This window comes from Symphalangus syndactylus, chromosome 12 (genome assembly GCF_028878055.3).
Source record: "Symphalangus syndactylus isolate Jambi chromosome 12, NHGRI_mSymSyn1-v2.1_pri, whole genome shotgun sequence".
NCBI lineage: Eukaryota > Metazoa > Chordata > Mammalia > Primates > Hylobatidae > Symphalangus > Symphalangus syndactylus.
Window position 1 is genome coordinate 37878693 of NC_072441.2, and position 21044 is coordinate 37899736.

Genomic DNA, 21044 nt, shown 5'->3' on the forward strand with positions numbered 1-21044 from the left:
ATTTAGATGGTTTGCAGACTGTAGTCATTGCACAAACAGAGAGAGGAGAGAGAGCAGTTCTAAAGCCAAGTTGGTATTATATTCATACTCTCAGTGATGTCATCTAAGTAAAATGTGCTGCCTCTGTTTTAAAATGTTGCTGCTGACCATCCATCACCAGGACATGCACTTTCCTTTTTTTTAATAGCAGTGGTATTGTATTTTTGCTTATTCATTGATGCCAGTTCTGCTGTCCCCCTTAGGATTAAACAGATTGGATTGCAAGATGCCTTGCCAAGGTTCAGGATATAGGTTATAGCCATGTAAAGAACAAAATGAAATGACCTTTTAGTAATCAAACTCAAGACTCTTCACAAGACCCCACTTATCATACTCTTGTTTGAACAACAAATATAAATTTGTGCCTCCATTTTATGTCTTTATTTAGGCAGTGGACTTTATCAATATCCCCATTAACTTGAAAAAGAATTCTCCAATGCAAATCGTTCAATACTTTAGAAACGACATACTAAGATGACTCTGTTCCTGCCTACCGTCAATACTATGTGAGTATTTACAGATAATGAGCATCTGTACTATAGCAACCTGCCTCCTGAGACATAAACAAGAGATGCATCTCTTAAGAGAAAATCCATAAGTCGCTAATGAAAGCAAGTCAAAGGACCCATCAACGGGCGAAGAAAGACCTAGCATCTGTTATTTTTACAGAAGGAGCATAGAAGGTCAATATAATCGTTGACTCTTAAGGGCAGGGTAACAACAAACTAATTCAGTTTCCCACTATATAAGAACTACATTTTACTACAACACTCATATTTCTAAACTAAGAGTCAAGGCTTGTCCAAATTCCACGGCTTACTGAGTGGTCTTAAACCTTCTCCGAATTTTGTTCCTTAGTCTGTAAAATGGAGTTATCACCTGTTATGCAAAATCACAGAGTTGTAATGAATCAAATAACCTTATCTTAGTATGGATTCACCTGTCACTCTATTGTGGGGTGCAGTTCAGTCGCACACCTCATCAACTAAGTAATTATTATTACTGTAAATGTCTCCCTAACATTTAAGACAGAAAAAGATTTCCAGGGTTCTTCTTACTTTTTTAATCGACTTCTCCAACACTTGAGCATCCACCAAATATCACTGCCAAAAATGTACTGAACATCTCCTGTTATGACCTCACTCTCCTATGTAGTGTTGTTCACATATTTTTTACCATATGCTTTCTAAGAAAATGGATTATTTTTCACATGATTCAAAGCATCTTTCTTTCATATTGAAGGAGCAATAATTCCTTATGCAGGAAGTTTACAGGTTGTTGTTGCTGTTGTTTGAGATTACTCCTCAATTAATTAATTCTATGTTTAATATCTAATAGAGCATATATATGTACACTTGGACACACTTTATTAATACAGTGGAAAATCCATGGACTATAGCGCCAGGAAAACCTATATTCGAATTCTTGTTCTGTGACCTTGAGAATGTAATTTAACTTCTCTGCTCCTCAGTTTCCACATTTGGTTCTGGATTATGATGATTTAATAAAATACGATATATAAAAGTAAGTGCCTAGGCTATGAAGGTATTATTTCCTACCTCTCCTAAATCTTTTCTTTCTATGCCAGGATCAATCAAACCCACCCAGAATACAAGGCAACTTTCATAGGGTATCTTTTACATCAGTCGAGGGAACGCTGCGATGTGATAAAAGTGGATGAAGGCATGAGTTAGGCATCCAATAGAGCAGGACGTGTAGAAAGTAAGAGGTATCTACAAGGGCCCCAGACTTCACTTGCATGTGCGAAAAGGGCATTAATCTGACACACTTTCAAGAATGCCCCGCATACTCGCGGAGGCTTATACCAAGATGTGGGAAAACGACGGAATTACAGAATAAACCAACAGGGAGCCTCCTCGTTCACCCAACCCGACCCCGCCCGCCCGAGTCTCCTATCTGGAGCCTAAAAACTGAGCTGAGATCACAGCAACTGACCCCGTCCCCTGCGCCCCCTCCCTCCCCCATTCTGCCCAAACCTCTTAGGGCACGAATGGTGCTGAATCATTTGCACGAACGCAGCTCCCCGTTCCGAGGCTCCCAGCGGGGACGGTGTCCCCAGAGCAGTGACAGTCCGGGGATGGGGGCCCGGAAAGAGGGCCAGGGCGGAGCCTTTGGGGGCGTGGGGACATGGAAGGGGGTCGGGGGAGGATGGCGGCAGCAGGTACTCACCCAGTTAAGCCCAGCCCGGGTCCTCGCGTCCCCGCTGCGAGCGGTCCCCCAGGTGCTCCCGCGCCTCGCAGCTTCCCCGCGGGCGGCCGCCCCGACTCGGCAGCCTGCACTGGTGGTCCGGTGCTCTCCTCCGCCCGCCCACCGCCCGTGGCAGCCACGGCTCGGGACTCCGGTGCTCGACACGGAGCGCCTGGAACAGCTGTCGCTGCCCAAACGGGTGGCGGCTACCGACGGGCCAGACCATTCGCCTGCTGCGGCCGGGGGTGCACGACGTGCGGAGAGGCGCGGGCGCCGGAGGCCGGCGACGGTTGGGAGGAACAAAGGAAGCGGGGAATCCTCTGCCCCCTCGGAGTCAGGAGGTCTTGGGGACAGGAGGGATCAACGGAGGGGCCGCTGCCTCTTCTGGGGGTTTACTGAAGACACTGCTCGAGCTTTCCCGCGCCACCCCCCCCCCCACCGTTTGCCTTGGTCCCGCTCGGGGCTCCTGTAGAACGCGGCAAACAGAGGACTTAGCAACGCGAGCGCCTGGGCGGCGCCCCACCTCAGAGATGCGAGAGGCGTTGGCCTGAGTGCCTCCTGCCTCCTCCTTCTGCCTCCGGGCCCTAGGCGCCCGATCCACCTGCCTGTCTGACCACAGACATCTTCCCACAAAACAGTGGAGCTTCTTGAATCTTTGAAGAGAGTCTTCAGATCTTTTATCTAAGCATCTTTGTGAAGCAAAGAATAAACGGGTATCTGAGGCCAGCTCGAAAGTTAGGAAATAAAATCAGGTGGGGCCCCATCCCGTAGCTGCTGAGGGACAGCTCTGACCTAGGGTTCCTGCTAAGCAAATGTTGAACCACAGCAGTTTGAAAAAATGTAGATTTAGGAAGCCATTTCGAGATAAAGATTTACAACAGATTATTGCAGAAATTAAAGAATATTTGAGGTTCATTGTTCACCATTTTAGAGTTGCGTGTCTTGAAAATGGGAAGGCAATCTATGTCTTCTCATAAAATGAATTGTATAGAACTGGAAGAAGTCCTAACACATGAATTCCTTAGACTTTTGTGGTCCCTGCTTCTGTCACACCGGGCTCACACAGGTTCATTTCAGACCATGGTGAAGATCAGGACAAGTGTACAGTTTTCCCTGTAGAAAAAAAGAAAAGATAGAACAGAATTGGCAACTACCTATAAAATGTGATTAAAGGTAGGAAAAAAAAAAGGCCCTCCAAGTGCATCCCAAATAATATAAAATTTCACAATTTAAAGTTTTGTCCTTTGTTGAGTAAATCAACATAAATTCAGCACTTTGTATAGACCACTGTGCTGAGAATAGTCTCATTTTCATTTCTTCGTTTATTCTTCTAAAAACTGCTGTGAGATTGGTAACCTGCAATAGACCTCCAGCCTTGCCAGCAATGGGAACTGATCTGCTCAGTGAGGGCATCTTCTCATAAAGGACACTGATGAGAAACTGGGCTCAGGGTTTGTCGTGCTGGGTTAGTCTCACGATCATAAGCGGCAGAGCAGACATTGCCACCTGGAGTTTTTGACTTGTTCCTTTCCCCTAGAATGCCTCTGAGAACGATATACATTAAACCATGTCACATCTGTGATTGCAACTTGAATGTGAGTCTGTTTATCCTTCCTTTGTGAGAAGGGGTTTTAGAGTGGAGAGGGGGCAGTTAGGTGTCTAGGGTAGGCATCACCCCGAGGCAAAAAGAGTGATCAGAAAGAAGAAGCTGGACTTCACCCAGAACTAGCCGAACATCAGCATCACAATACACTGTCAGGGTCACATGAAGGTGAAGAGGAATTCTCCACTGCCTTCTTGTTAATCATCTTTACATCATCATTTTCATTATATTACACTTTACACTACACATACACTATTACTATATTACATGTTATCATTCTTCCTTTCCCAGGAAGGGGCAAGAATTTTTCAATGAACCTATTATCATGGGTCCTCATATACCTTATCAAAATAAAACGTTAAGTAACAGAGGTATTAGCAACACTTAACATCACCTCAAGAAAGCTTTTTGAGAAATCAGCAATAAAATTAAATTGTTTCTGTATGATATGATATTGTTACTATGTTAATGGTTGTTGTAAAGGTTCACACGTCAGCACCAGCAAAACAGAAATCCCCAAAGCTCCATGTTGCCAAGGAGCTGGAGCATTGGGTCCCCCAGTGGCCAGACTGGCCTCAGGCTCAGAAATGTGTGATTCTTCTCTCCATGTGCAGTTGTTTCACTTTCAAAGGCAACAACAGGAACAGAACACAAGTAGATGAGGCATCTTCTGAATCAGTGCTTTATGTCAGATGTTAGATGATAGGGATATAGAAAGGGATTTAGAACCTTATGATTTGTGGTCCTGATGGGCCAGTGACATCTGCAGCAATCTGTTTGTATAAGTTGACATTCTTGGAACATATGTTTCTGAATGAAGAAAGGGGAATTTTTGTGCTGGCAGCCTTGGGAAATTGTCAAAAGAAGTGGAAGGAATGGTGTGATGCCTGCATTCCCTGCTTTCCTCAGAGTCCAGAGTCCTCAAATGGTTTTGAGCCTGCTGTGGAAAGAACTTAGGGCCAGAAGCTAAATAATCATCTTCCCCACAAATGACTTTGTGAAATTTAAGTTCTAAGAAGTACTACTTTAGGCCTGGTGACAAAGGACAGCGTGGAGCTGGCAAGAGAGCCATTCTCTCACCCAACCTGAAACAGACCTCCATACAGCCTTGCCAGCAATAGGAACTGATCTGCCCAGTGAGGGTATATTCTCACAAAGAACACTGGTGGCTGATACAGGGTCAAGGTAACTTAAGTAGGAGCCCAGAGCAGTAAAGCAGGAGTGGTATTATTCCTGAGCCCCTGAAAGACACTGCTGAGGATTTCTTGCTGCAAATGATGGAGACCAGGGAGGCAGTTGCAGGGTCAAGGGAATGATTATTAAACTTAAGATGATTGTTAAACCTTATTTAGGCACCGATATTAACATGAACTCATTTGTATTCACAAACTAGCATGATCTGGGAACATTCCAATGATATTACTTTTTAAATGATACTAATAAGGAGAGAGCTAGAGAGAAAGAGAATACTTAATGCCTTTGATAAAACTTCATTGTGAGCCACAAGATGTTAAATCTTGATGCAACATATTCAAGTACCTGCTATGTGTTGGTCTCTTACCAAAGCATGTGGTGACATTAACCTCTCAACTTACTCTTGCTGAAGAGTGTTTAATTGTGTTGTTTCTGTTTGCGTTTAGCTAACTTATTAAATCATTAGTGTTTGAGTAACTAGTATTATGGGAAGTAAGTACTATTATCACTCCCATTTTATAAATGAAGAAACTGAGAATTACAAGGGTGTATTAATTTGTCAAAGGTAGCACAACTGGAAAGAGACGAAGCTGGATTTCAAACACTAACCAATACATGACATGAATATCAGCATACTTTTACTGTCTCCTGCTATAGAGAACAACATGTACATTGCAGGTTTCTCTGCAGTAGAAAATCTATTTTTTATTTATTTTTAAAAACCTGTTTTCAACTCTCATTTCTAAGAGGAAATGAGTCCTTTCCCACAGAAGATTTAAACATTGAATACCCTTTTCTAGGTTTCTGTGCTCAGAAAAGAGACCCTGAATTTAAGAATAAGAAGTGAACCTTGTAACGTAAACTTGACTAGTGATGCCTAAAATTCTTGCTACAAAATTATGATTGCAGGAACTCTTGCATGAGACTCTAGAAACTAGATTCTTATGAAGTTCTGTAGGTGGTTCTAATGTGCAGCCAAGTTTGACCAGACCATACTGGACAAAAACAATAAGGGGCCTACAAAACAAATATTCAGGCTTCTAGACTTAACCCCTTAATCCCACCTTTTATTGAGAAGGAAATAAGAGGCTGGTATTTAAAACCTACTTTATGTAATTTTACATTTATCATATAAAATGTATTTATTAAAGGGTTTAGAATTTTTTCTCACTGTTGTTTTGGTCATTCTCAACAAATCTTCAAAAAGCCCCAAGTTTAAAATGACACTCATTCAAAATTACTTTTATATATAGATATCGGACTTTAGGCGCTTTTTAATTATTATATGGCATTTTATACAAGACAAAAAGTCATACTGCATTAGACTGTTGTATTAATTTTTGGAGAATTTACATGACAGTTATTCATTTCATCCAAGAAGATAATAAGCTTTTCTAGTTTATATTTTTTCATTTCCCAATCATCTTTTTATAATTTTGTTTATATATATATGTTCTGTAACTTTCTTACCAAATTTGTACCAAATTTTTTATAGCACTTCTATTCTGAATGAAATGTTCTTTCCATTTCCTTTTCTAGGGGCTTTTACCAGAACAGAGAGATGATGCTTTCTGTAATTTATTTTGTATTCATGCAGTGCACCAAATTATCTTATTGTTTTTTCATGAGTCCCTTGGATTTTCCAAGAAAACAGGTATATCAGCAATATCAAGAACTTTGTTTCTGGCTAGGCACAATGGCTTATGCCGGTAATCCCAACACTTTGGAAGGCCATCGTGAAAGGAACACTTGACCCCAGAAATTTGAGACCAGCCTGGGCAACATAAGGAGCTCTATCTCTATAAAAAATAAAAAATTAGCTGTGCGTGGTGGCACCTGCCTACAGTCCCAGCTACTCAGGAGGCCGATGTGAGAAGATCCCTTAGTCCAGGAGTTCAAGGCTGCAGTGAGCCTTGATCACGCCACTGTGATCCACCCTGAGCAACAGAGACTGTTTATAAAATATATAAAAATATATATTTATTATAATTTGTGCCAGTTGTTTTATTTATATTTGTTAGAATCACTAATGTAAGTGATTGTGGTGATGCCTGATTCCAGATTTTAAGTGAAAGATTTAATTTTTGTGATTTAGGATGATGTTCGCTATTGGGCTTTCCTTTATTATGTAAGAAATTTTTTCTGATTCTATTTTGCTTAGAGTCACTTGACTTTTATCTGATGCCTTTTCACAACTTATTGATAATGGTTGGGCTTTTTCCCTTTAATTTTTAATGTAATCAGTATGTAACTAGACTTCCTGATATTGAACCGCCTTTTCATTCCTCTAATAAAGCCTATTTTTTCACGCCATGTTATTCTCGTGATTCATTCCTCTGTTGTACTCTCTGTTATTTAAACATTTGGCAGCTATATTCAGAAATGAAATCAGCCTGTACTTTTAATTGTTGTTTTACTCCTTCTTAGGCTTTCGTACTCAAGTTAGTCTGGCTTCATGAAATTAACTAGAGAACTTTCCATTTTTTCCTAAGACTTACAATAGTTTAAATAATATTGGAATTATCCGTTCTTTAATAGTTAGATTAAAAATTCAGCTGTGAATTCATCTGCCCGTGGCCTTCTTCAATAGCAGATCATTAATCACTTCTCCAATCTCTTCTGTAATAATTGGTCTATTCAAGTTTTTCACTTCTTCTGTGTCAGTTGTGATCATGTATATTTTCCTAGGGGAGTATTCACTTCTTCTAGGTTTTATTTTTCTAATGAGTTGCTAGAATCATCTTTAGTATTCAGTCAGAATTCTTTTCATCTCTTTCCTACTTTCGCACAATTGATCATGTCTAATTTTGATCTTATTATCTTTTCCTTAGCAGGTTCACATGATGTTTGTCTTTTTAAAGACACAATCTTTGAATTTATCATTCTTTTCTACCATTTTGTCTATTTTAATAATTTCATTGTTGATACCCTCTTCAGAGTTTCTTTTGTTTTGTTTTTACTATTGTTGTTGTTCTCACATGCACTCATTACTTACTTAATGCCTTTGTACTCACCTTTCTGCTTCCATAATTAAAGGCAACACATTTTCCTCTGAGTTCAGTTTTTGCTGTGCCCCATTATTTTTAGAGTGTTTGATTTGTCAATGTTTCTGGACATTTCTATATTCTTTAATTTCCTCTATCATACAAGGTTTGTCTTATTATGTGCTTCTTTATTTCCAATTTATTTTACTGGACTGTGGTGAGAGGATGTAACCTGTAAGCTCTCTACTTCTTTGAATTTGGTTTTCCTCTCAGCTAAGCACATGATTTGTTTTGTAAAAGTTTTAGGGAACTATGAAATATATGTGTATATGTGTGTGTGTGTGTGTGTGTATGTGGGTGGGGGTGTATATATATATATATGTGTGTGTGTGTGTATTCAAGGAATAAAATGTACTATATTAATATGTGCTCATGCCTGTAATCCCAACACTTTGAGAGGCCAAGGCAGGAGCATCCCTTGAGGCCAGGAGTTCAAAACTAACCTAAGCAACAAAGTGAGACCCTGTTTCGACAAACAAATTGGCACATCTGTAGTCCCAGCTACTAGGGAGGCTGAGGTGGAAGGATCACTTGAGCCCAGAAGTTCGAGATTACAGTGAACAACGATAGCACCACTGCATTCAGTCCAGGTGAAAGAGTGAGACCCTATCTCAAAAAGAAAGTGCCATAGTCTGAAAGTTTATGTTCCCCAAAAATTCATATGTTGAAACCTAATTATCAATGTGATTTTATTAGGAGGTGGGGCCATTGGAAGATGATTAGATCATGAGGGCAGAGCCCTCATGAATGAAATTAATGACTTATAAAAGAGGCCCCAGCCAGCTACCCTGGCCTGCCCATCATTCGAGGACACCAGGGAGAAAGCATCATATATGAACCAGAAAGCAGGCCTTCACCAGACACTAAATCTGCTGGCACTTTGATCTTGAACTTTACAGCCCCAGAACTGTCTATGGTATTTTGTTACAGCAGCCTGAATGGACTATGACAATGTTTAACATGTTAAGTTTAATAATTGTATTACTCACTTACTCTATGTTGTCTCCATAGCTTTTCTTTTTTGTCAAAATCATTTCATTTCTGGGAGAGATACACTGAAAAATCCAGAACAATTATTTTTATCATGTTCTTTAATTTCCTTTTTTTAATTTAAATAAAATGTCCCCTTGCAGTCCTAAAAGTTTGGCTTGTTTATTTAGCTTTTTTATTTTGTTTGCTAAAAACAGAACATATAATCAATTTGATAATATCTTTCCTTATATTACTTAGTGCTTTAACCTTCTATTCTGCATTATTTGCTGTTAAAATTGCCTCTGTTCATACTTTTCTGTGCTTTTCCATTGTTTGGTTTGGTTCTTCTTTTATCTTCAGCCTCTTTTATTACTGTATTTTAGGTATGCATTTTTCAAAAAACATAAATCTACTTTTTTAAATAAAATCTTTTTTTAATAAGAGAGTGTCAGTCCAATCACATTTTGTGAAATGCCTGATATGTGTAACTTTATTCTTCCCATCTTACTTTGTACTTATTTATCTTATCATGTTGTTTTCCCTTTTACATTTTTTTATGATTGCCAGTCTGATCAAGTTTCATTAATTCCCCTTTCTATTCATTTATCTGCAAGCTTGCTGGGATTTTTCCTTTTCATAAATTGTTATCTTCCCTTCCCTTGATGTTATAATAAGATAGTATTACCAGACCATCATATGAAAGAAAGATATTATTTTCCTAATAGTTGTATTAGTCCGTTTTTATACTGCTATACAGTTTTCATACTGCTATAGAGAACTGCCCAAGACTGTGTAATTTATAAAGGAAAGAGTTTTAATTGACGCACAGTTCAGCATGGCTAGGGAGGCCTCAGGAAACTTAGTCATTGCAGAGGAGGAAGCAAAAACGTCCTTCTTCACATGGCAGCAGCAAGGAAAAGTGCTGAGGGAGGGTGGGGGGAAAGCCCCTTATAAAACCATCAGATCTCATGAGAACTCACCCACTATCATGAGAACAGCGTGGAGGTAACCGCCCCAATGATTCAGTTACCTCCCATGACTCATGGGAATTATGGCAACTACAAGATGAGATTTGGGTGGGGACACAAAGCCAAACCATATCACAGGTCCTATATTTCCCCTCTTTCCTCCACTTGAATGAGACAAGTCTTGTAGAATATTTTCACTTTCTTCCTTTTTCAACATTCTTTCTCTCCTATCCTTCAGCTCTACTTCTCTCTTCATCATATTCCATCTCTAAAGATTTCTATTCTGGTCTATTTACTGTTTAGTTCAGGCCTTTTCTTATGGATTTTCCTGTGATGAAATACTAAGTGATAAACTCTTTCTTGTGTATCTATGAATATTTTTATTTTATGTTGAGAGATGAATGATATCCTGTCCAGCTACTGAATCCTTTGGTTAGGGCCCAATTCTTTTTTTTTTTTTTTTGAGATGGAGTCTCGCTCTGTCGCCAAGGCTGGAGTGCAGTGGCGCGATCTCGGCTCACTGCAAGCTCCGCCTCCCGGGTTCACGCCATTCTCCTGCCTCAGCCTCCGGAGTAGCAGGCGCCCGCCACCGCGCCCGGCTAATTTTTTGTATTTTTTTAGTAGAGACGGGGTTCACCGTGGTCTCGATCTCCTGACCTCATGATCCAGCCGCCTCGGCCTCCCAAAGTGCTGGGATTACAGGCGTGAGCCACTGCGCCCGGCCGGTTAGGGCCCAATTCTTAAACTATAGATACTAGTTAATTTTTGTTTCTAGCTTCCATTATTACAAATGTGAAATCTGATGCAAGTCTAATACTTTCTCATTATAGATAATTTGTTCTTACTGCTTGATACTTGTGAGTTTTTCCCTATATCTTTAACATTCAAGAATTTTACCACAGGGGCCAGGTGTGGTAGCCAACACCTGTACACGCAACATTTTGGGAAGCCTAGGTGGGAGGATCACTTGAGACCAGGAGTTCAAGACTAGCCTGGGCAACATAGTGAGACCCTGCCTCTAAAAAGAGAGAGAGGGAGAGCAAGAGAAGAATTTCACCACACTTAGGTCTTAAACTAGGAAATTTTCTTCTGGTTATTTGAAATTATTGTCTTTTGAAATTTAAAACATGCTATCATTTCTTTTTGAGGTTCATGCTCTTTTGCCTTATGCTTTGAAATATTTCTCAGACCTTGATCTTTCAGACTTTTAGTTGAGATTTCTATAGAGACTATCCTGTCCTTCAGTTCTTTTTGTGAATTTTTTATTTGGGAAGCCATGTTTTCAGTTTCAGAAAGAATTATTTATGCTGCTCTTTAATCGCAATTCAAGTTGTCACTATCCCCTTTAACTCTAACAGTTCTTTGTTTGCTCTGATTACTGCCTCTGAGCCATTGGACAGGTTATTTTTCTACATCAGTTAATTGGAGCTCAGATGCTTAATGACAAGAATCTCACTGACAGTGAAAGATAAAGCCCTCTCCACCTACAGTTGAAAGCAGAGAGGATACCAGACCCTGCTCCAGGTCTTGAAGGAAACTCTCCTACTCTCAAGTCTCCTGGTACTGTCAGAGCCTCAGAAACAGGAAGATCCAGTCTTCCTGCACAGTTCTTTCTTGGCCTTGTGTAGAAGGTGTGGAGATATGAGCCAACGTTTTCTTCTATCCAAAGATCTACAGATTTCTTAACCACCGAGCATTCCCTAGGCTCCAGTGCTCTTTGTCCTCACTAAGTCCCTGATATTGTTCTTTGCCCATCCTTTGGGAGACAAAGCACTGGACTAGGTTTCCTCTGCTAGAATCCCAACAGAGCCTGAGACCTCACTTCTACCCAGTTGCACATGGAAGCCAGCTGCCACTAGACTTCTGAGAGACAGACACCTTAGAGCTGAGGATGAAGGGAGCTGTGTTTGTGTCAACATATGACCCGATCTCCCTTAGGTCTAACTGTATTTTTCTATAACTCAAATTAACTTTTATTTGAATCTCCCACTCCACCAGGCCATGAAGATTTAGTCTCAGTCAATTCAAAATCTTCCCATATTTACCCCGGATCGTGGTTCTATGGTTCTTACATGATGGATGCTGAGATGTAGAGGCAGAAGTAGACATCTAATCTGCACCATCTATTTTACTACCTACATAGAGCCAGGCTGTCTGTATTAGTTATTATTGTATGTTGCATGCTCTAACACCTATTTTCATCTTATAAAAAGGATACATAAAGAACAATGAAGCTAGCATTTACAGAGCTCTAGGTAGTCCATGCTTTGAAGATAAGTTTGGGCTTGTCTGGAAGATTAATGTCTGCCAAGAATATATCTGAATAAGAGTCTGAGGAGTTTCCCAGTAAAAAAGAATTCATTCTAAGGGAGAAAAGGGCAGGCACACAAATTTGTTTCAATAACCATAACTTTGTGCCAGAAGGGAGGGATGATTCAAATAGAGTTGGATATCTATTGCTCACAATGTCCTCCAACCCAGCTCCCAGGCTTAAGTCCTGGGAAGATGTTAGTCCGGCAACACTAAAGAGCCTGTTTTATTGGAAACTCAATAAGACACGGAAAGCACAAAACACCTGGGAACTCCATGACAAAGATGAGTGAGTCTTTTTGTTTAATTTTTGGGTTGTTGCTGTTTATTTGCTCTAATTTCAGCTGTTCCCATTTCTGTGAGCAGTAACTTATCATTGACATCAGCAGTACCAGCAAACTAGGGGAGAAGTGGCACAGGAGGTGGCAGCAGACTCTGATTTCCTGGAATCTCAAGCAGAGGGGAAACTTATCATCCTCCACGGTGACCGAGCATCCTGAGTTGAGCAACTCCCCACCAGCCCCATTCCTCTCCCTGAAATAACTAGAGAACATGCTAAGTGGAACTCAAGGAATCTCAGAAGATACAGAAAGAACCAAGGTTAACTACTTGTAGTTACTGTGTCTCCATTTACCTCCAACAGCTGAAGTTTGAGGAAACATAATTTTATAATCAAAATCCGACCATGAAGGAAACTGGGTTCCATAAGAAATCAATAACTGGACCAAGGATTAAACTAATTCATCTAGCTCATAATGTTATTTATGAGCTATAATAAATGTTATTTATGGAAGGAAAGACTCAAATCACAAACAAATCACATGAAAAAGGCAAACCCTTAAATATTTGTTCTATTGATTACAGCTCTATGATTTTTATGGTACAATGTGAGGACTACACACTTGTTAGCCCTTCAGGAAAGAGTGATCTTTGGTCTTCTGCATGGCTCCTATACTCAGCTGATATGATCTGAAGAAGGATCATGGCTCTTCTCATCCATTGCAATCTTCACTTCAGTCTTTCAGGGACGTGGCTTAAGGCTTTCTGTTTGTTGCTCCCAGCAATGGATACCTTCTTTTTATAACTGTAATTTGCAAGTCTGATTATTTTAAGAGTGAGACTAAAATTTCTGGTTGATAATTATAGTAAGTCAATGTGTGTTAATAACAGGACTCAGTACATCAAATTTATCTTCATAAAAAAAGTAAGCAATTAAACCTAAATCACCCACAGAAGCTACGGGCTTGGTGGATTATTATAGTAAAATAGCTAAGAATGATAGTTATTTTTTACTGAGCTTTCAGTAAGCACAATACTCTGTACAAAATACTTCATTTAATTCTCATTAGAAGATCATATTACATCCATCTTATAGATAAGGAAAGTGAAATTTTCAATTTATCAAACAAATTCCTCAGGTTACAAAGCAAAGTGAGATTCAAAACTCAATTTGTCTAAATCCAGTTCTTTCTGATTTCTGGCTTCTCTTCCTCGTTAAGGAAGAGAAACCAGTATAGTTCATCACATCTGTGAACTCAAGTATCCCAAACATACAATATTTCATCCTCAGGCCAATTCCTTAGGAAAATCATTCCATTTGCCAAGAAAATAATACAACATTAAACTTGCTCACATTTTGGTTCACTCTCAGATTCCAAGATAATTTTCTTAGAAGCACAAGGAATGAAATCCTGACTCATAATAAATAATCCTATCAAATGTAATTCTGTACTACCTTTGACCTTGCTCTTTTGCCTTAAGTCACTGCCAAGACTAATACAGATCTCATAATATTCTCAGGGAATAGAGAACAATCATTGAAATTCAGCTAATTATAAAAAGAAAAAGAAGTATTTTTACAATATACAGAGCATTTGTTTTCCAAAATCTAAGCTATCTCTTTTCCTTAAAGTATCATATAATAATCCACATGATGATTTTGCATTTTCAGTGTGTAAAATAGTTACCCTAGTATTATTCGCTACCATCCCTTATTACTCACTGCCAAAACAAAAGATTAGCATTTTACATATTCATTATTACCTAAATATTCAAGAATAAAACCAAGAAATAAAGCACAAAAATTAATAATTTAATTAATAAATGTTCTTTATTTGGTGTTTATTTGTCTGTAATTCCAACAATAACATTGCCTTTCATATAACAAATACCAAATAAATATTTGTTGAGTGAATGAATGAATGAATGAATGAAATCTGGATTACAACAGATTGAAATCTGTAGGCCTACTGCAAAATTATTTTGTCTTACTGACCCAGAATCCATTCAAATTACTCCAGTTATATAACAACTATCTTGATGTGTTACCTACTCTCCATTGTGTCTTCCTGAAATATACTGTCTTTCTGAAACCAAAGGATAAGCGTGAGGACTAAGCTGGTTATCAGAAATACTCCCAAGACTTTAAATCAGGAGTACCTGAGACAGCTGGAGTTCATTCCTTTTAGTCGAGGTACCCTAACAAGATAGTTAAGTAATCCTTGTTGACTAGGCCTTTGAAAGTACCCTGGTTCTTGTGTAATTTTTAACCTTTTTCTGTTTATTGTTTGTTTCTTTTTTAGAGACAGGGTCTCACCGTATTGCTCAGACTGGAGGGCAGTGGCACAATCACAGTTCACTGTAACCTCAAACCCCGAGGCTCAAGCGATCCTCCCACCTCAGCTTCCCGAGTAGCTAAGACTATAGGCACATGCCACCATGTCTAGCTAATTGTTTTTTAATGTTTTTACAGAGATGGGATCTTGCTATGTTGACCAGGATGTTCTCAAACTCCTGGCCTCAAGGGATCCTCCCATCTCAGCCTCTCATAATGCAGAGATTACAAGTGTGAGCCACAGCTCCTGGCCTGAACCTCTTTCTTTCGCTTACCTGTGGGTTCAGTTAGTGCCCCAATATCAATATAAGGGTCTTTTTTGCTTAAGTTATCCAGAACTGATTTCTATTACTTAAAACTGAAGAATGAAAAATTTCAGTTTCCTTTTAAGATACTTGATACAAAGTTAGTGTGATAAGGATTATCACACTAACCCTAAAAACAAGGAAAAAGATGGTTAATCTATAAAGGCATAACCTGCTCCGAGCATTTTAGAAAGCTGCAGTCACTAGGCAGCTGAATTGATTAACCTGAATTCCAAAGTGAGACAGATTCCTTCAAAAAGAGACAGAGCACATGAACCTTTAGACCTCTGGCGAAGTATGGGAAAAACCGGTGGTCATCATGTAAGTACGTAACCAAAAGATTGTCTAAAATAAATATAAAATAAAATTAAGCCATATATAGGACAGCATGTGAGCTTGGGATAATTGAGCTTCTCAGAAACAGAAACTTCACTCGCACTTGGACTTTTTCTCACAGCCCACCGCAGGGTACTCACAAAAAGACTAAGGTCTGAAAGGCTCATCTCACTGGCTCAGGTATGAAGGAAGTGATTGGTGACTGTTAGGGGATGGGCACAAGACCTGACTTGCTTTTGGTTCCTTTTCTTCTATGAAGCAAACACCTTAAAAACTGGGAATGGAGCAGCAAACCTTCTTTCCTACAACCAAAGGCCCATTTCACTGGGAAAGAATAGAATCAAAATGCATCTCCCTCTTAGGGAGAGGCAAGAAACTATCTTGGGCCCTGTGTCTTACACCCCTACTAATCAGAAGTCTGCTAGCTGTCGGGGAGAGGCAGGATACTCCTGCACAAAACCAATCCCAGAACAAGACAGTTTCATTGCCACTTGGAAGCTGTGCAAGAATAGTGAGAAAGTGCCACCCTGGAGGCCCAGCTGCACAAGGCCTAAGAATGAAGTTGGAACAGGACAACAGGGAGCCCCTCCCTGGAACAGTATTACACCGTTGAGGAAGGGGAAGCAAGAGTGTAGGGAGTGATTCCGTCTGCAGCACAGGTATGCAGAAATGACTGAAAGATGAGGGAGGAGCAAAAACAATGAAAGAAACCCTTCAACACCCTGTTTTCTATCCCAAGGAGTACAAGGTAGTAGTAGCCCAACTACTAAAGGAATTTGAAGCCTGTGGTGCACTGAAAGCAACAAATGAAAGACAATACCCAAATCCAACTCAACACCTAACTAGATTGACCCAACTCCACACTAATGGCCTGACAGAAGAAGAGGCATGAACATATGCAGGAGTTAATACTGTTTACCTTCCTCTCTACTGTTGTACACATAATGGTCCAACATTCAATCAAAAGTTACAACACTGAGGCTGGGCACCATGACTCATACCTATAATCCTAGCACTTTGGGAGGTCAAGGCAGGAAGACCGCCTGAACCCAGTAGTTAGAGACCAGCCTGGGCAACATAGGGAGACCCTGTCTCTAAAAAAATTTTAAAAATTAGCCAGGTGTGGTAGCACATGCCTGTGGTCCCAGCTACTCTGAAAGCTGAAGTGGGAGGATCACTTGAGCCTGGGAGGTTGAGACTGCAGTGAGCCATGACCATTCCACTGCACTCCAGCCCAAGTGACAGAGTAAGACCCTGTCTCAAAAAAAAAAAAATTACAAAACTAAAAAGAAAGAAAAAACAACCTACTGTGAAGATATAAAGCAACTCACAGAACCAAGTTTAGAGATGACCCAGATATTGTAACTACCAGATGAAATCTTTAAAATAATTATGATTAATGTGTTAAAGACCAAACATGTAAAGTATACAACATGTAAGAACCAATGAGGAATTTCAGCAGAGAAATAAATCAAGAGCCTTCTACATTTTTGAGGAAATTATATTGCTAAACAAACTGTGAGCTCTAACTAAAATAGCATTTAACCATTTGAGATTTAAAACAAACTTTAAGGCCCCAAATTTGCACCAGAAAAAAATGGGCATTGCTATTTTCAATAGTGCTGCAATGAACACCCACATGCATGTGTCTTTATGGTAGAGTGATTCATATACCTTTGAGTATATACCCAGTAATGGGGTTGCTGAGTTGAATGGTAGTTCTGTTTCTAGCTATTTCAGAAATCACCACACTGCTTTCCACAAGGATTGAGTTAATATACACTCCCACCAACAGTGTATAAGTATTCCCTTTTCTCCGCAACTTAAATGCCCAACAGTGACAGACTGGGTAAAGAAAATGTACATATACGCCATGGAATACTGTGCAGCCATGAAAAAGAGTGACATCATGTCTTTTACAAGAACATGGATGGAGCTGGAGGCCATTATCCTTAGCAAACTAACATAGGAACAGAAAACCAAATACCATATGCTCTCATGAAGTGGAAGCTAAATGACGAAAACTCATGGACAAAGAGGAAAAAACAGACACTGGGGCCTACTTGAGGGTGGAGGGTGGGAGGAGGGAGAGGATCAGAAAAAATAACTACTGAGTAGTAGGCTTAGTACCTGGGTGATGAAATAATCTGTACAACAAACCTCTGTGACATAAGTTTACCTATATGACAAACCTGCACATGTATCCCTGAATCTAAAATAAAAATTAAAAAAGGAAAGAAAGGACTGAGCTGTGAACACTGGGCAGGGCCTTTCCAGAAGGATTTCCTAATGGGTTAGATATGGGATATGAAAAGGAGGAGTTAAGCTTCTAATTCATCCTAATTGGAAGTATCCAATTTTATTAACTGAGCTGTAGAAGCCTACTGGAGAAGGTTGTTGGGAGTGGGAGAAATAAACAGTTCCATTTTAGACATGTTCAGCTTAAGTCGTTTATTGGACATCCAAGTAGAGCTGTCAAATATAAAGTTGAATGTATGGGTCTGGAATTTCAGAGAGATATCTGGGCCGGAGAAATAAAATTGGGAATTAAAAACATACAGATGGATTTGAAGCCATGAATCTAGCTGAGGGCACTATAAGAATGGATGTATATAGAAACAGAAAAGATTCAAAGACTAAGCCTCAGGGAATTCCAAACTTAAGAGGTTGGGAAGAAGAGGAGAACCCAACAAAGGAGACCCATCTGCTATCCCTAGACTAGACACACCTGATTATAGAGTGGTCGTATAGTCTTGACAGACTGGCAGCTGTCAATGAATCTTATTTGATGGGTCATCTTAAAAATCTGGAAATACAGACTTTTAAAAATAATGAGCAATCATAATATTGTTTTATTTGTACCAGGTTTTTGAGCTAATTTTTTTTTTGCCAAACTGAAAATTTAATATGAGAATTATGTCATTTTCTGTTAGTAGAGTATTTTTAAATGTATATAGTGGTTAGTTTTTAAAATAATTTGCCTTGAGCCAAACATACCATTATATAAATCTATGAATGTAACAAGTGAGATAAAAGGAGTATAAATAACAAGTTTTGCAGTATTTACACTTGTATAGGAACTACCGCCAAATGGTTCTAAAGAAAATAAATTTGCAGTTATAATGAAACTATAAATTCTGCATACTGGTGAGGACTTTAATGTTTTTCAAAGTTTTGTATATTTTCAATACAAATTATGACTGCATCTTTTCATAGAGTAATTTGTGAAGCATGACATGCTTTCACATAGTAATCATGTTTTCTAACTTTTGTATTTGATGTTTTGACATCTGGGGCCTTGCTGACCCTAGAAGGGCAGCCCCTCCCAGGGACAGCTAATTCCTAGATGGCACGCAGCTCACCTGCCTGCACATCTCTCATGTAGGAACCAGGCAATCCTCACCTACCTCCTGTAACAGCATCTTATGCCCAGTACCACTATTCACCTACCCTAGTCAACCCAGATTCAAGGAACAGACAACTAAGTACAGCGCTATGCCCCAGAGACTGTGGAAATAATTTAAACTAGCCAATCCTAAACTTACTAACCAACCATGGTACTTCCCCATATAGCCCTGTGTGGTGAGACAGCCATTCCTCCTATGTCTAGGGACCTGTGAGTGTAAACTTCTTCCTTCATGACCATCATTTCTGTGTCTTTGTGTCTTACCATACCTGATTAAAATAAATCCTGGATACCTGATTTCTGTGTCTGTGTCTTACCATAATGGATTAAAATAAATCCTGGGTACCTGATTAAAATACTGTGAATGTCACCTCACAGTAGGAGGTTTTACTAGAACAATACCAAATTTTTTAAATGTCCAGCTCAGAAAAGGCAAAAATCCCCCAATTCAAGTTTTTCTTACTGTCTGTCTGGCTTCTTTCTTTAATGAACAAATGATACAGTCGTCTCTGGTTTGCTGTAGGGAGCACTAATTAGGAGAATAAAGCCTTCCATTTTCACCATGTACCATAACTGAAGGCCTAAAGATTTAAGGTTTAAGAACACAGATGTTTTTCCTTTTTTTTCTGAACTTTTTTTTTTTTTTTAGACAGAGTCTCGCTCTGTTGCCCAGGCTGGAGTGCAGTGAGCGATCTCAGCTCACTGAAGCCTCTGCCTCCCAGATTCAAGTGATTTTCCTGCCTCAGCCTCCTGAGTATCTGAGACTACAGGCACGTGCCACCACACCCTGCTCATTTTTGTATTTTTAGTAGAGACGGGTTTTCACCATGTTGGCCAGGATGGTCTTGATCTCCTGACCTTGTGATCCACCTGCCTCAGCCTCCCAAAGTGCTGGGATTACAGGCATGAGTCACTGCGCCTGGCCTCTGAACAATTTTTTAATTTATCTTGGAGATGATTCAGATCTTGCTCTAGTTCTACTGTATTTTCTAGTATTTCTTTTCTGACAATTCTAAGAAGCCATTTTATTTTTACCCCTCCTATATATACATATATATATATATTTTTATATATATATCTCAAATTAATGCAAGTTGAGACATTATTGAACTTCTTCTCTGACATCATTTTACTGAAGTCATTAATGGGGAGATTAATGATATTTTTCTTCAGAGAATAGAATAGAGAGCTTTTGCCCTTAGCTCATCTCTTGTGAGATGAGATTACAGGCAGCTTAAATTTTTGGCTTTTATAAATGGTTTTTTGTTGTTGTTGTTTTGTTTGTTTTATTTTTGAGATGGTGTTTCACTCTTGTTGCCCAGGCTGGAGTGCAATGGCGCTATCTCGCCTCATCGCAAATTCCGCCTCCTGGGTTCAAGCAATTCTCAATTCTCCTGCCTCAGCTTCCCGAGTAGCTGGGATTACAGGCATGCACCACCACACCCAGCTAATTTTGTATTTTTAGTACAGATGCGGTTTCTCCACGTTGGTGAGGCTGGTCTTGAACTCCCGACCTCAGGAAATCCATCTACCTCAGCCTCCGAAAGTGCTGGGATTACAGGTGTGAACCACCACACCCAGCTAATAAGTCGGTTTTTTTGTGTGGTGACAGGACGTACAGGCAATTCTTTCTTTCATGTGTTTGCATTCTGGCATCACTCACAAGGGCACTTTGCCCCAAGGTTGTTAGAAAAGACACTCTAAATCCCCGCAAAGGACAGAGGACCAGTCTGGTATATCCTTCCAGGGCTCTGTTCATATCTTTTCCATTTCAGAGTCACTAAAGCCATGCAGTACCTAACCCTAGCTGGGGATTTCCCTGAGTGTTTTTGGGATGCCATTCTGTAAGGAGTCAGAATTATGAAACTGTACTGTTTTTCCGGGTGGTTTTGGTTGGGATCTTTATAAAGTGATAGCTCATAATTAACATTAATCAATATTAATAATAATATCAATGTTCATATCATTTAGAAGTTTAGAAAGAGATTAACTGAAATTAGCCAAGGAGTGTGTGCTATTATTTATACTGGGCTCTCCTATGAAAG

General features: G+C 39.6%; 1 protein-coding gene across 3 annotated transcripts in view; it reads right to left on the reverse strand.

Moving 5' to 3' along the window:
* TTLL7 (tubulin tyrosine ligase like 7) overlaps positions 1-2664 on the reverse strand; it is a 135653-nt gene extending 132989 nt beyond the window's left edge. For 2 of the 3 annotated variants that reach the window (XR_010117321.1, XM_063624200.1), the window contains exon 1: positions 2230-2455. The gene's annotated coding sequence lies outside the window, so the exon portion shown is untranslated. Of the gene's footprint in view, positions 1-2229 lie in introns of all 3 variants that reach the window. The other variant, XM_063624201.1, reaches the window with a different exon arrangement.
* Positions 2665-21044: the final 18380 nt, after the last annotated feature.